At 37.0% G+C, this 17,789-nt stretch overlaps 1 protein-coding gene across 3 annotated transcripts in view; it reads right to left on the bottom strand.

The window, feature by feature from the left end:
* USP24 (ubiquitin specific peptidase 24) overlaps nucleotides 1-17,789 on the bottom strand; it is a 128,408-nt gene that overhangs the window by 108,861 nt on the left and 1,758 nt on the right. The gene's annotated exons all lie outside the window — the stretch shown is intronic.

Below are 17,789 nucleotides of genomic sequence, written 5' to 3'. Positions count from 1 at the left end.
AGTACCCCAAACATACTTGAAACCAGTTCAAATTTTATCTCTTCAACAAAATTTTCAAGATTCCTCTTTACAAAGTGTGGTATTTTGTCCTCTATTTTTATACAGAATTCTCATTCAGTACTTTCCAGAGGCTGTGAATACGTTAATGAAAAAAGCAAACACATTCTGCCACTGAAGCTTGGAGATACAATATCTATCGCAGAAGACAAATAACCAATTACAATTTCTTGTAAGGAGCATGTTATAATAACAGTGTTATGAAAAGATATAAGAAGGGGAACCCATGGAATATCATTCAACCTTAAAAAGGAAGGAAATCTTGTCACCTGCTACAACATGGATGAACCTTTATGCTAAGTGAAATAAGCTAGTCACAAAATGACAAATACTGTGATGATTCCACTTATACAAGGTATCTAATCAAATTCACAAAAACAAAGTAGGATGGTGGTTAGCAGGGGTGGGGAAAAGGGAAAAAGGGGAGTTGTTTAATGGGTACAGACTTTTAGTTTTGCAAGATGAAAAAGTTCTGGAGATTTATTTCACCACAATGCTGAACGGTACACTCAAAAGTGGTTATGGCAGTAAATTTTATGTTATGTGTTTTTTTAACACAATTTTAAAAAAGTAAGAAGAAGGGGACCCAGCCTGATCATGGTCCTATAAATGAAATGACATTTAAGCTTAGACCTAAGTAAGCGTCTGACTTCTTCACCATAACCTCAAACACATGGTTAATTTTCAGTCCATCTTACCTAGCCCACTAGCAACTTCTAACACAGCTGACCACTCCCTCCTGCTTGAAACATCTCCTTCACTTGGCTTCCAGACAAACCCCTAGCCTAGTCCTCTCCCCTTCACCAGACACTCCTCAATCTCCTTTGCTGGTTCCTCCCTATCAGCCCGTCTCTAAACACCTGGAGCCCAGTTCTCAGACCTCTTCTTTATATATATGCACTCTCTTGTGGTCTCACTGAGTAGAATTTAATGCAGTATTTCTCAACTTTGTTTTCGTTATTACTCCTTGAAGGAGGCTTTTCAACTTTTTCTTTTTTCCCCTCAATCATTGTATCTCCATCAAATACTAAAGAGTAAGATTGTGTTGGGTAGAGTTGAGTTTTGGAGCAAACCACTACAATATCTAAAATGTTTTTTCACCCCCACTCCAAGAACCAATTTTTGCCCCCTGTGGAGTACTACTGGTCCTGTTGAGAATGCATAGTCTACTATTTTAAATGCCATCTCTAAGCTGAAGGCCCTCACATTTTACTCCATACATCTATCCCTAGACTCCATACATCTACCCAAGTCCCTCTTTGAAATATCCCTCTCCACTAGGATATTTAATAGGCACTTTAAATTAACACGTCCAAAAACAAATTCTAGACTTTCCAACCAGGTCATGTTACCTCCCTGATCAGCACCCTCAATGTTTGCCTTCCTCATTTTCACAAAAAGGCATCATGACAGCTGCCTACAAGGCCCTACTGAGGAGCTACCCTCACCTTCACCTCTGACCTCATCTCCCACTTTTCCCTTCCTTCACTAAGTCCCAGCCATATTGGCCTCCTTGTAGCCCCTCAAAAATGCCACCCATACTCCTACCCAGGGCCTTTGCATTAGGTGTTCCTTCCACTCATGTAATAGTCAGCCAAGTACAGCCCATGGCTTCTTTTTGTAAACACGGTTTTCCTGGATCAGTCTAAGGCTGCAATTGCACTACCATAGCAGAGCTGAGGAGCTGCAACGGAGACTATATGGCCTGAAAAGCCTAAAATACAGAGGGTGCCAAAAAAAATGTATACACACTTTAAGAAGGGAAAATACCGTATTAAAATTGTAATAGTCAATATACGTGGATAACAAAAGATGAATACAAGTCATGCGTATGTATTTCTTTTTGGCACCCCCTGTATTTACTATCTGGTCCTTTACAAAAAGTTTGCCGACCCCTGACTTAAGAGTGCTTTCCCCTCAGATAACCATGCACTTTGCTCCCGCGCTTCCTTCAGGGTTTTGCTCAAATATGACCTTCTTAGAGAAGTCTTAGAAGACAACGTCATAGCCCCTAGTCCAGTATGCTCTTCCCCTTTTTCCTGATTTATTTTCTTCCATAGCAATTACCATCTGACATTCTATAATACATCCTACTTATTTATCTTGTTTGTTGTCTGTCTCTCCTAACTTGGAATATAAGCTCAACCAGGTTACAATTTTTGTTTTGTTTATTGCATTATCTCCAATAGTCCCTGATACAGAGTAGGTACTCGGCAAATATTTGATGATTGAATGAATGTTATGCACCTAATAAATACTTGTGAAAAGAGAGGGGGAAGGAATTCTAGGCACAGAGAATTGCACGTGTGAGGGTCTGCCCCCAAAGAGAGGGTGTGACATACCCGTATTTAAAGGACTTTCTTCTGTCTCCATAACATCAAATACTAAGTAGTATTAAACTTTATCTTTTTTACAGGTTTCGTGCCCCAATTAGATTGTTATTCAATGAGAGGAGCTGTATCTAATTTTTCTATTCTACTTCCAGTGCCTAAACTTTTATCTGACACCTAAATCCTTTCTAATATCCCCAGAAATATTCCAGAACCTCTGCCTAAATATGTCTAGTGGTCAAGAGATTATTATATTTTGAGACTGCCCGCTCCTTTTTTGCAGATAAAAATTGAATGGAAATCTCTCTTCATCAGTTGCATGATTTTAGACCAACATATCTTAATCTGGACGTTACTGACATGTTAGGCTGGATAACCCTTTGTTGAGAGGGGCTTTTCTGGGCATTGTAGGATGTTTAGCAGCATTCCTAGCCTCTATTCATTAGGTGCCAGCAGGACCCCTCCAGCAGTGACAACCAAAAAGGTCTCCAGATGTTGCCAAATGTCTCTTGGGGCAAAATCACCCCTAGTTGAGAACCACTGTCTTAGATAAGACTTGATATCTCCATCTATAAATGAAAGATTTCATCTATAAATGAAAGATTATCGGATTAAAGATAACTGAAAGTGCAGTCTTATTAAGGGGGAACAAATTATGTCATGAAAGAAGTTAGTATTTTTGTTCACTTTTCCCTATTACCTTAATAGATGATAAACTTCCTTGTGTAATTTAAATGATTCAATTATATAACCTTTTAGGGGCAGCCGGATGGCTCAGTTGGTTAGAGCGGGAGCTCTTAACAGCAAGGTTGCCAGTTCAACCCTCATGGGGTGGCGGGCTATGCCTCCACCCCCCCCACAACTAACGGCGACTGGACTTGGAGCTGAGCTGCGCCCTCCACAGCGAGATTGAAGGACAGCGACTTGGAGCTGATGAGCCCTGGAGAAACACAGTTCCCCAATATTCCCCAATAAAATAAAATTAAATTAAAAAAATTATATAATCTTTTAGAAAAACAAGAAAATTGGGTTGTTTAAAAAAATGTATCAAAAGACTAAAAAGATTTAAAGACTATTTTAGACTCTACATTAAAGGGGCATGATAATCAAATGCAGTACATAATCTTTGATTCAATGTTGGATTATTTTTTTAAATGTCTATAAAAGATATAGACATGGGAAACTCTGAATATGGACTAAATAATAGAGAATATTAATTTTTCTCTCTTTGGTGAGAGAACAGTATTGTGGTTCTGTAGGAAAATATCTTTGTTTTTATGAGATTCACATTGAAGTATTTAGGTGTCAAGTGCCATGATGTTTCCAACTTATTTTCAAAAGGTTAAAAACTGTGTGTGTGTGTATCTTTAGAGACAGAGGAGAGATAAAACATGACAAAATGTTTCCAAGGGTTGAATCAAGGTGAAGGGTATGCAAGTGTTCTGTGTGCTATTCTTTTAACTTTCCCATAGGTTGGTAATTGTTCAAGATAAAAACAGGAGAAAAATGTATCTACTATACAAATCAAACTACATCCACACATTGGATTTGAAGTTGACCATAGCACACACACATACCTTTTTAGCACTTTAGTAAGTACTTTTACTCAATACTCCCCACTCTGTCAGAATCTCCTGGGATAGCTGGAAGTCCTGTGGGGGCCAACCTGTTCTGAAAAAGCAGCCCCAGTGCTTCTGGCCTGGTGCTGGCCAGCCCTACCCACTCTTCAGAGCCACCCCAATAGGCTAGGAACTCCTTAAATGCAGTAACTGTGTCTTAGCAGTCAGAGGCCAGCCCAGAGTCAAAGGCATTCAATAAATATTTGTTCAGTGTTGAACAAATGGTTGTCATACTACTGTTTCTTTTCTCCTCCTACTTCCCCTCTACACTTTTTTTTAAACACTGGGGTGAGAAAGGAGGGGTAAAAAAATGAAGTGTCTCAACAGCTTTACTTCAAAATAAACTCACGTGGATTAACGGTAACATCATTAATCATCATTATAATGATAAATGAAGAGAACTGGACAATCCAAAACACAACATAACACCAAAGATCAGTTTCATGTTTTAATTATTCTGTAGCATGTTTTCTTTTTCTTCTCCAGGAATGACAATCTCTGCAAATAATCTCCTTACTGAAGTACAGCTCAACTATGCCATGTAACAAAACTACTGTGTTTCCCTGAAAATAAGACCGGGTCTTATATTAAGTTATGCTCCAAAAGATGCATTAGGGCTTATGTTCAGGGGATGTCACCTTGAAAAAACACGCTAGGACTTATTTTCCAGTTAGGTCTTATTTTCAGGGAAACACGGTATATTAAAAACAGACTGGCAAACAGTCCTATCAAGGCTAAAAAAAGGTTTCTCTCCTTTAGCATGTATTATGTTCTTTCCTGTGAACACTATTTTTCTTTTTCTTTTTTTTTTTTTTTTTTTTTTTTGTTGAGAGCCCGCTGGCCCATGTGGGAATCGAACCGGCAGCCTTCGGAGTTAGGAGCATGGAGCTCCAACCGCCTGAGCCACCGGGCCGGCCCGTGAACACTATTTTTCTGTGTGAGCTACAGGGAAAAAGAAAAACTTATAAAGCAAAGGGAGTGGTACTGAATGCCAAAGTTCAGACTTAAAGTGTTATGTCCAAAATGGTGCCCATTCTAAAGACATTGGCAACAGTTTAAAAACTGTTCCTTCCTTCCCAAGAACTGTAAAACAAGGTAAAGACAACAGAAATCTGCTGTCAGACTACCAAAGTATCTGTCACCTTCAAGCTATGGTATAGGTTATTTTAGGCAAAATTAGCATTAAGAGACTACTTGGTACATGTGAATGGAGGTAAATGTGTTCCAAAATGGTAATGCAAACTAAGTATTTTCTAAATAAGAGTCTCTCATTTAGCATGTCCTATGTCAAATGCTACCGTGGACTTCATGGGAAATACAGAAGAGCAGACTGCCCTGAAAAGACTTCAAATTCAGTCTGGGTGACAAATGAGTAATTCCAATAAAATGGGATAAATGCTAGGACGGAGGTATATAGGGTTTCTATTCAAATTCAGAAAGGGACTTTTGATTAGGAGGAGTGGAAGAATGAATGGAAGAATTTTAACGGAAGGTATCAAACTCTAATAGAAAGCCATTAGCAAACCTGATTAGTAAGTACTACCTGTGGTATGTTGGCATTTGGAGTCTCATGGGAATGCTAGACTGAAATAAGGAGGATGTTCATTACCTATATCTGCCAACCGCAAGCCTGTGTTAAATAAATCTACTTTGTGGAGAAAGGATCAAGTGTAAGGAAGGATCAAGTTGATGTCACAGAGAGTGCTGTGGACAAACTCTCATGATCCAATATGGCAAGAGAAGGGGAGACAGGGATAAGGAGGAAGTACCAGGTAGGAGAAAAAACATGTACACAGCCAAGGGGTCATAAAAGGACCTGGCATATTTTAAGGCTAATTTTTTTTTAAGGTATCCTCTAAGAGTTAATCAGAGTACAGTTTTATTTCTTTATTCATTAAAATATATAATCTAAGACAAGTGTTATGCTTTTAGCATAACCTTTCCAGGGTATCAAAATGTTTAATTTCAAAGTGTATAATAAATGCCAGTTAATATTTATAATAATCACTGTGTTTGATAGAGAACAAAAAGGCAGTTTTAAGAAAGCAAGAGAAACAGACAAATTAGGTGGTATACTGTTTCAAAAGATTAGTATGCTGACTGTTAAGCTTATTTTTAAGTACACAATACCCATGTGCAACTGTGGATAGTTCACTAAACCGTACCAGGTTTACAAGGACGCTAAGTAGACAGATAGCACCTTCACCAGTAATAGCACTTGTTCAACCTTCCCCTCCTTAATTCTACCTTTTATAAACTTATTAACTGTTGACATTAAAAAAATGCTGATTGGGAAAGATAGACAAGATAAATACCTTTGAAGGGGGGAAATGGATCAAATGTCAACTTTGTCCCCCTAACCCAAACTCATATATAACAAAGGAAGTGGTGGTGATTATAAAATGAAGCGAATTTATGAGGGAGGATGTGTAAAGATGACCTACAGAGAAAGACTTCCTTATGTCAGAAAAATAGTGCAGCAAAGTATACAAATTATACCTTGTGAGGCAGAAGGCTGGGTTCCCTTCCTGACTTGACTAATGACCCACCGAGAGTCAAGGTCCTCATCCCTAAATTGACAAGACTTAATAGCATAAGCTCCCCAGGGTCCTCCTCCACCTCTGAAATAAATCTTCAATTTTAATCCTTAAATTTGAAATTTCAGTTTTGTTTTTTGGAATACGGAGAGGGGAAGGCAGGAAATATTCAGTTCTATAGATATTTGTTTTATAGAGTGTATCTTGCTAAGTATTCTTGATATTTCTCTCCCATATTATAATCACTAAGAACTAGGTGAATCCAAGGCAACTCAGTATTGATTCTGATCTTCAATCTGCCTTTAAAAATGCTTGAAATTCCTTTAACACAGATAAGTTTTATACTCCAACCATAATACCCTCAGAGTAATGAAAAGCAAATGGGATTTGCTTGTTATTCTCTACAGATGTCAGAATATCTGTATATATATCATAAACCAATTGTCATTATGGTACAAATGTTTAAATATTATATATGTATTATATATGATCTATAACTATAGATCACATATAATCTATATATAATCTATATCTATAGATTATTATACAGATATAGATACATAGATTATATACATATATACATGTGTGTGTATAGATACACATATATACACACACACACATTGAGAGAGAGAGAGAGAGAGAGAGGGAGAGGGAGAGGGAGAGGGAGAGGGAGAGGAGGAGGGAAGTAGGGAAGGAGGGAGGGAAGGGGAGAGAGATCTTCGCCTGGTGTAATTTCAACACTGAGAGTACTGATTGCTCAATAGATACTTGATGTTTTCTCAAGAACAAATGTGACATATAAACTAGTGAAATACAGGATGATCTGTTTCTACTATAACTCACCAAAACATTTGAAATGAAGCAGATATCACATGAAGTGTATCTTACAAAATGAAAATTACTAACATTTTAAAAATATTGCTTTAGCAAAGACAGTCCACTCTAACATAATCCTGACCACAAAAGACAAAATAATAAACTAAGAATTCCTAATATTACTAATCCTAGACAGGTTTTCATTCAGAGTCACTACTAATTTCACCATCATAAGTCTTTCCAAAATCAACAACATTCCTCTAGCTTTAAAATAACTTTTTTGTATCAACAATCATTAGAGATTTTTAGTCTAAAATTCTTAGAGAAATTTCTCTTTTCTAGGAAAAATGAAAACACTCATGATTTTAGGGTAAAAAGTAATGAGATTTAATTGAAATAATTAGCACCATTCTTAAAAGAGATACCAGTTAGGAGAATCATCAACATACCAATATTAAACATCCAACCAGTAAGTAAATACAAATTCTGTACATTCCATAGCATTAAAGAAATATATCTTGAAAAAACAAATCATTTGGTTTCCTGGCAATGGATACCACTATAGATCAAATTACATCACAAAAAAATTCTTAAGGCACTATTCAAATGTTTTTCTGACTTTTAGATCATTACAATTTATTAAACTTAGAGCACATGAAATCCACCAGCCCTGAAACTGTGATAGAGAAGGGACTATGTGATTGCTTCATCACTGTACTCCCAACACCTAGCTCCGTGCCTAGTACACAATAAGTGTTCAATAAAAACCTATTATTAGATTGGTGCAAAAGTAATTGCAGTTAAACCGCAATTACTTTTGCACCAACCTAATGAATGAATGGCTATTTTGTTAAATGGGCTATTAACTGTTTTGTTGCTCTGACATTTTTAGTTTAATGTCCATTTTTATAATTGGAATTTGATTTTTAAATTTTTAATGTAAATCTAGAGTTTTAAAACATTATTTTCCATATAATAAAAATACCAGAAATAGCCGTTCTACCCTCTTGAAAATGAGCAAATAGACTTAAGAGGGTACAAAAAAGTATATGAAAGACAGAGTCAGGTGAGTGGAATGTTTGGATCTGGAGCCTAGCAACAGCCCAATCATCATGACACTACTACAGGTCACAGAAAACAGGTGACAAAGGAAGGCTGCATGGGCCAGGTGTGCATTTCTATACTATCCCTTTAGCAAAGCAAAACAAAACTATGCTCTAAAGATGGCTGTTTTTAAAAAAGAGTCACAGATCTTTTGAGTATTGAAAAGTTGGCAGGTAATCTAAAGACCAATAAAAAACACACTGGAGTCATATAAAACATTATCCTAAAAACAATTAACACAAAATGTTATGAGACATTAGATGAGGGCAGAGGGGAGCAGGCAGAAGAGAAGGGCAGGAAAAGTAACTAAATAGAAGTTCCATTAAAGCTTAAACTGTGATACAAATTTGAAAAGTCCTACTGAATCACATATTCCTAGCAATTTTCTTACAACTAGAAATAATAAGCTACCGTATTTCCTCGAAAAGAAGACCAGGTCTTATACTAATTTTTGCTCCAAAAGATGCATTAGGGCTTATTTTCAGGGATGTCTTATTTTCTCATGTACAATGATCTACATTTATTCATATACAAAAATCTACATTTATTCAAATACAGTCATTTAATCTACTGGAACATCGTCATAACTCTCTAAACCCCAAATTCCGGCTTGAATTTTTTTTATAACATTTTTTAAATTAGTTTCAGGTGCACAAAACAATGTAATAGTTAGACATTTATCATTTATATCCCTCACACAGTGACAACCCCCCTCCCCCATCTACTAATCCCTCTGACATCACACACAACCATTACATTTCCACTGTCTCTATTCCTAATGCTGTCCTGTTTCTTGTAACTACACACACACACACACACACACACACACACACATATAAAGTTGTAGTTGACATATATATTATTGTTCAGCTTCAGCTTCAGGTGTACAGTGCAGCGATCACCGGCTTGAATTTCTTGTGACTCCATTTCCTGCAGAAGCATTGGCCCCAATCTCTCATGTCCAGCAGTAGAGCTCTCCTTAAATGAGCACTTCTTGTCCATGTAGCCTGCTCGTAATGCATTGGCAACACAGCTGTCAGTGATTTTATCCCAGGAATTCTTCACCCAAGTCACAACCTCTTGCAGGCGAGGCTTCACAACGTTTCCACGATTTCTCTCCATTCTGTTTTCAATGTAGTCATTGATTTCCATGTGCAAATGGTCCTTGAATGGCTTGTTTATTGCAATATCCAGAGTCTGGAGACAGTCATTCTTGCAGGAATCATTATTTTATCTATTCTTTTCTCTGCAAGGAAGTTCTTCATGTCTTCAGCACAGTGAGTGCTGGCTGAATCCTAGACTAGCAGACCTCTTTGGCCACCTCGCAAAACAAGTGGCAGCATTATTAAATTGATTCACTTCCTTATAACTGCTTGTGCACTAGGCTTTTTCTGTTTCAAGAACATAAATGCCTGAAACACGTTCAACCTTATCTTTCTTGCCCTTAGTGATTAGAGGTGGGGCTTTCTTTCCACCCAGACGAATTGCCAAAATACAGGTAACACGTGCAGTTTCATAACCAGTGGAGGGAATATAGATTGACGAGGCACCCCTCCGATCAATTGTCGTTTGAGATCCTTGGCCCATAAACACTGCAGTTTCATCCATAGCAATGAGGTTGGACAGTTGGTATTTAGAAAAGTCGATGCCATCAACAAAGGTCTCGAAAGCAAGTGCATGTTTAATAACTTCAGTATCTTCCAGCTTGAACAGTGTTGTCGATCTTAGAGACAGTTCATATCGCTGAAGGAAGCCTTCCAGCCAGTGTGGTGATGCTTTGAATTCTTCTGGGGATGTTTCTAACTGTGGTGCCATTGCAAGGGCAAATGCTTGAATATCAGCCCTGCACACAACCAAAGCCTTTACTCTCCTGTCAGCAATCCATTCACAGATGATGTCTTCTAGCTCAGGAAATAATGGTTGCCGACTTGATTGACACTGTGTTTCTTAGCATTCCCCTTGTCCACGTGTTGACTGAGGTTATCATACTCTGCTTGCCATTTTTGGACTATTTGGGGATCCAACTTCTTCTCTTTGCATAAAGCTGTAAGATTTTGGCCCCGGGAATCCTCCACAATTCCTTTCTTGTATTCTATGGAATAGCTCTTTCTTTTTGCACTCATCTTGTCTGGGGGTCAAAATATTGTTCCCTTTAAATCTACCATTAAATCAAGTGTTAACTGAAGACTTACGAGACAGAAGTGGCAACAAAAATGATGACAGTTAAGAATAATAATCCACACAAGTGACGAAAAATTGCAGGCACCAAAATTCAGAAAACGTTTATTTCACATGAATGCATTAAATACGTCCATTACAACACACGATGTATTGAATTATGAAGATTCATATTAGACACAACCACGTCCATTCATTATCAAGTGCGCACGTTATTCGTGCATTGTGTCTATACTCTGATCATTCGGCAATAAGTCTTGAGTTCATCTGTTTACACAGGCGTTTACCTCTCGTCCAAAGGCACCCGCCTGGGTATTTACAAATAATTTATATTATGATTTAAGTATTAATGTCAATAATATTATTTGTTATATATTTAATTATATATTAATATTATTTTATAATTCAATATGTCTGTTGTGTGTTGTAATGGATGTACTAAATGCATCCATTTGGCTAATGATCTTTACTGGGGCTTTTTTTGGGGGTAGGGATTATATTACCATGTTTCCCCGAAAATAAGACCTAGCCGGACAATCAGCTCTAATGCGTCTTTTGGAGCAAAAATTAATATAAGACCTGGTCTTATATTATATTATATTACATTATATTATATTATACCCGGTCTTATAGTAAAGTAAGACCGGGTCTTATATTAATTTTTGCTCCAAAAGACGCATTAGAGCTGATTGTCCGGCTAGGTCTTATTTTCGGGGAAACATGGTATGAGCATCCTGAAAAATCATGCTAGGGTTTATTTTCCAGTTAGGTCTTACTTTCGGGGAAATACGGTATCTAACTACTCTAAATAAAATATTTCTAATTTAAACACCTTAAACTTAAGTAAAAGCATATCAAATAGTGTCAATCAAATTTCACAATACGAATAGCTAAGTTCTATAGGAAAGCAACCTGTGTGCCGGAACAGTGAAGATTATCTTTAGAAGGGAGAAGACTTTGGTGGGCACCTAAAATGTTCTTTATTTCTAAGAAAAAAAATCAAATCTTCAAGTCAACCCTAGGAAAAGATTCCACAGACCTTTGCAATTTCAATCTGGAAAGATTGTAAGAACAAAATTTCGACTCAATTGTGTTAGCTATTTTCTTCAGAACATATAAAAATAAACCAAATCTAGTTATTCATTCCATTAACTAGTTTAAGATTAATCTTTAAAACAAGTAGATTCCTCTTCCCTCGCACCTCAAACCACACACACACACACACACACACACACACACCCGTCAGGGAGAGAAATGTAAGCCACCAATGGTGAAACTCAGGTTTCTCACTGTTAGAGAAGTGAACTCATAAATATATAATAAAAAACAAAATGGTTATAAAATCCTATCCAAAAATTTACCACAGAGATTATCAACAATAAACAATGTCACCTACTCTTGATATGAGCTTAATAAGAAAATTTTATAAATCAATTGTGATTGAAAAATGTTTCAATACTGAATAAAAATTCCCATGATAATGAGAAATACACACTTAAAAAAGAAACTAAAACTCCCTACAAGAATGTGAAACAAAATGTACGCTTTTGAAAATGAAATACAACTTTCTTCGCAAAAATGAAATACAACTTTCTTCGCAAAAATGAAATACAACTTTCTTCGCAAAAATGAAATACAACTGTCTTCGCAGTGCCTCTGCATTCTAGTAATCTCAGAGTGAAATGTCCCTCATACACGAATGTTCCAAACCTGAAGCTTACTTTTTTATATGCCCAACTTCCTTCTTCTATTTTTTAAATTAAAACCTTGCTAAAATGTGTCACACATTCCTGAACTTTCTTAAACAGCATACTGGAACTTTTTCTTGAGTGCGGCATCATTACAAATAGTTATCCTCTCAGGGTCAAGAAGCACAGAAAACTGTTTCATGTCACCCTGTACTAATTGGTTAGGCTGCTTTGGTTGAATCTGCTTTTAAAGGTTCCTGTCCCCTCCTCTACCACTGCATCGAGCTCCTCCTGTCACTTCTCACTACTGTCAAATGTGCTTGCCTCTAACAGACTCTAACCTCATGTTTGAACCACTGCAAAACTCTTCTAATTGGCTACTTCTAATTTGAAAGGAAAACTAATATTAAACTTATTTTAACTATGTTTTTTTAAAAAACAAGTTAAACAAATGAGTGAAAAGTAACGAACTTTAGTACATTAAATGCATGGGGGTGTTTTGAAATGGTTTAATCTTCTGTATTTTACTTCCTATTTCTCTCTGGTGTTCCAATAAAAAATTTCCCGGAAAAATGAGTTCCACACATAAAAAGTATTATTTAACTAACTTTTTCTAAATATAATAGTTTTTACTAAAAGTGAAATTTTTTTCACCTTCACACTCAGATTCAAGTAAAATGTTACATGATATTTGAGCAGTAAGCACAAAAATATGTAGTACCCTAATGTCTGCTATTTAAGTTCTTATTAAAGTTGAAACCCTTTCCTCAAATTGTTAAAACATTACATTTACTTTTCTAATACTGTAATTGCTTTCAAAATCTAAGCTAATAGCATTATTATGCTGTAAAAAGTTGTCACTACCTACTATGATTTCACTAGAACTATACACTCACTGATACATGAAAGGTATTCCATCGTGCCAAATTACATTCATTCTAATAGCATATGGCCAGGTAATTACAAGGTAAGAATCTAACTGTTAGATGAGCTCATAGGCCTAATTCCCAAAGGAGACACATATATACTAAATTATAAAGAAAATTTCCTTTCAAAAATTAGGCTATACTAATTAATCTTTCACACTCCTTATTTTTATTTCATCTACTTTCAACTGACTTTTGGCATTATCTTATTTTTTACTGTAATACCTTTAAATGGACTTTTAAAAAAATTTACAAAATCATAGTAAATCACAAACTATGGGTCATATATTCAAGTCACTAATAATTAACTAAAATTTACATGATATTTACTCCACAAATGTACTAGGATTGTGTGTTTTAGGGAGAAAAAGAGATGAATTTTATTATAAAACAATATAAATATTGATAGTATTATAATTTTAATTCATTTATAACTACCACTTATTACCAAAGGGGGGGAAAAAAGAAACAGAAATGAGTTAAGGAACTACAAATTAATGTGATTTTTATTTTTATGTGATTTAGATCTATTATAGCAGGACTAACTTTGGGGCTCTTTAAAAAACAAAAAAAGATGAAATCTTGCAAAATACTTCTGACAAAATAACTCAAGAAGGAATGTCCACATTAAAACAGGAACAAAACAAGGAGCTTGCAATACTTGTTAGATCACAGTATCCAATGTCACTTCTAAGAACATTAATTATCACAGAAGGTTATTTCTAACTGTGAACTGAAATCTCCTTGCAAAAAAAAAAAAAGAAAAAATCCGTTTTCGTATATTCTAAAGACAAACAAGGAGATTTAATAATAAAAAAGGTAAACATTTCACAATTGTTAAATTTTATAAGCTGCCCTAACAGTACCTGGTTCTAATTTCTACTGGCCCCCTGGACAGGATCACAATTCTTTAAGGATCAACTCTCCTTACCTGTGGAGGGCAGAATCATTGGGCATGCCCTTAGCCAGAGGGTTTACATAAACCGTATAAGAAAGAGTAAAGAATTCTGACGGTGGGAGTGTTAAACATCTGGATAAGTTATTTAGAGCAGCTGTGAGATCTCACTCTCTTTAATATTAGAACAGACTCTTATCTGCCGTGGAAAGGTTATTCAAGAAATGCTATTCAAAATCAAAAGTGAATAGCTTCTCAAAGTTCCTTTCAGACCCAGAGACTAAGAATTATATATCTACACCCAACAGTACTAGTAACAACCAAACACAACTTTCTGCAAAGCAATATCTTTACTTTATTGGAGGATATTAAAAAGGTGACTTTCTGTGCAGTTTTGTGTGTTCTGCTAGATATTTAGTCTTTTTAATCTGCATCCTCTTTCCTTCTATTGAAACAGAAGTGAACTGCTTTTATTTTCCAAATTTTAATTTTTAAACCAAATCCTAATTAAAGCATGGGTCCAAATTACTAAACTGATTTATCTAACTAGTTACATGACCTTGGGAAATCACTTCTTGTAAAACGAGAGGCCTTGTACTAGGATCCACCAGAATGTAACCTCCACGTTCTGTTCCCCACTCTAACTCCAGTACCAGTACATGGAAGGTATTAAATGTTTACTGAATGAGAGGATCATTCCTGTCCCCAAACTACACATATAAAATACATACAATCATTTTTTCTTTTTTAACAATTAGATTTTAATCTGTATATTCCCATTTTTAAAAGGACACTGAAACTGAAATTTTCTAGGCATCACATAAAGCTTTATATAATTTAAAATAAGGTACTCATATTTTTTAGAAATAAAAGGGGTAAGTCACACAAGACCTGACAAACTTCACCCAGTCTGTTTGTTACACTTCCCTTTTCTTTATCCCCTTTAACTCATTACTGAGTCCTGTCCCTTTTTCCTTTGAAAGGAAAGCAGCTGATAGGGAGAAAGTGCCCTGGGCTTGCAGTGAGAAGGCCTGAGTTCTAGTGCCATCTCTTCTATTAACTGGCTCTGTGGGGATAAACCACTTCCCCTTTGAGGCCTGCAAGACTGCATTTGTAAAACAAGATAGCTGAACTGATTACTAATTTCTGAAGTCTTCTGCCTTAAAAACCTATGATTCTCCTTTCATTCTACCCATGATTCTATTCCTAATGCCTTGATTCAGGGCTTGCCACATCATTCCTAGACTTGTACAGTAGCCTAAGAATTTGCCTCTTTCCTTCTTATCCTAAATGAATTTAATACTAAAACCATTAGCTGAGCAGAGTGAAAAACACACTGTCAGAGAGGCTTGGGTTTAAATTCAGACTCTGCCACTACTTAATTGTGTATCTAAAAGGGTGATGTTATTATCGTGTTTCGCTGAAAATAAGACTTGCCAGACAATCAGTTCTAATGCTTTTTTTTGGAGCAAAAATCAATGTAAGACCCGGTATTATACTATTTATATTAATCATATTATATATTAGACCCAGTCTTATAGTAAAATAAGACAGGGTCTTATATTAATTTTTGCTTCAAATGATGCATTAGAGCTGGTTGTCTGGCTAGGTCTTATTTTGGGGGAAACATGGTAACTATTTCACTGAGGACTAAATAAACTGTATAAAGCACCTAATACAGTGCCTGACATGCTGTAGTAGGAGCTCAGCAACAATTAGCATCTTTCCCTATTCCCCAAGATGAAAACCCTGTTTCCTACTGTCCACAGCAAGGAGGACCAACAAGCTGCACAGGTGGCATGGAAGAAGATTTATAAAACTACAGAGGCAAAAATTGGGTTAAACTTTCTCACCAGGCTCTTGTGTACCAGGAAGTGACTGCCTGTATTCCTGCGAATATGTTTCTGGGTAAAGCAATGTCCGTCACCAGCCCCTTGTGAACTCTCAAAATTAAATGGTGCAGCCTCCCCAGGCCAAATTGACAGGTCAAGAGGAAATGAAAACTTGACACAACTCCTCCAAAAAATATAAATTTTACCTGAAAGCAAACTCCTCAGCCTGTCGTGTGAAAAGAAGCCAGTCCTACCTCCTTGTACTTAAATGTACAAGCAGTACAGTTTATGGTAAAGTATCACTAAGCAATATAATTTGATTTTCCAATCACAAGAAATTAAAAGGTGTGACAAAAAAAGAATAAAATTTCTCACAAAATGAGGATACACTGAGCTTTGTAGAGTTATACAAATGCCTTCAGAAAATGCAATGACTTTCTTCTTGATTTCAAAACTGGGTCAAAACTGGAAGGAACAAGGAAAGGACTGATGGGGACTTTGCAAAAAGAAGCTGATTTTTAAAAGTGACTTAAATACAGTTATTTAATCATATGGAATTTTTAAAAATTCCCAAACTAGAAATAACAATCTTTACTTCCATACATTAGTCAATGATTCGGCTGAGTTACTGGGTAACACAGAGGGCAATCAATCAAGTGTATATAAGTCTGGAAAACAAAGAAATCTTGTGAAGAAACCTGGTTTTGTGAAATGCCACCTTCTTTCCCAATCTACTTCAGTCCAAGCAACTGCTACAAAAGCATATAATTAAAAGAACATAACATTTAGGAACAATCTTTTCAGAAGGCTTAGCTTCATTAAGAATTACCCATATTCCTATCTCTATTTAAGAACACACCACTAATCGAAGATCTGTGTTGTTTTGTAATCAGGCCAACCTGTTCTACTGGACCCTTTGAGATACATGATCCAGTGAATCTGACCAAAATTCCTGCTGTGAGCTGCCATGGTGCTTTTGGTTCATTGCTGGTTAAACGTCAGTTAAAGTCTATTTTTCCCCCAGGTTCTTTGCTCCAAACTAAACAGTCCTAATTTTCTCCACCCAGACTTGAGATCTGTCATCAAAGCCATTCCGCTAGATGGCCCTTTCTCCTTAACAGAGCTCCTTCACTCCCGTTTATCTCCCACCCTGTCCCTCGGTATCCAATTACTCCCAGGGACAGTTTCCCCTCATCTTTAACTGTATCTGTTATCAGTGCTCCCCTTATCCAGACTTGGTCCCAGCTTCATCCTGCCATTCCAGTCCCCGTCACTGCCTAGTTCCTGCCCTGGCCTCTTACCTCTAACCTCTCTCTGTCCTATCCCCACCGCTTTAATAATACCTGACCTTACTGACGCCTATGCCCCCAACCCAAACTTACTGCTGCTGAGCCCCCTCTCCCACCTTTTATCAATTCCTGGCATTTCTGGCCTCTGCCCAGTTCCTCTTCATTTTAGATCCCGCCCAATCTCCTCTCTTTCTGGTCCTTGGCTAACACCCCAACTCCATGCCTGACCTCAGGAGTCCTCTTCTGACCCTAGCAAAGGCCACTATTCCCGCGGGCCCATCCCACTTTTCCTCTGACTGTGCACCTGGTGCTTCCCCTACTCGTTCACGGAGACCGGGTGCCACGAAATCTCGGCCTAGTCTACTCGTACCCCATTTCTGAAACCCACTACACGCGTCCTCCCCCTCACACTCTCCAAGCTGACGTTCGTCTTCCCGCACGGCGAGGCCAGCTTTGGACCCTCGTGGTGCCCATCCCCGACCCGGGCACGCTCAGCCCGAAGCCCGCGAGACCCCCTC

This window comes from Rhinolophus hipposideros, assembly GCF_964194185.1.
Source record: "Rhinolophus hipposideros genome assembly, chromosome: 8".
Taxonomy (NCBI): domain Eukaryota; kingdom Metazoa; phylum Chordata; class Mammalia; order Chiroptera; family Rhinolophidae; genus Rhinolophus; species Rhinolophus hipposideros.
Note: the sequence above shows the minus strand (reverse complement) of the source record. Positions and strands in the feature narration are given on the sequence as shown.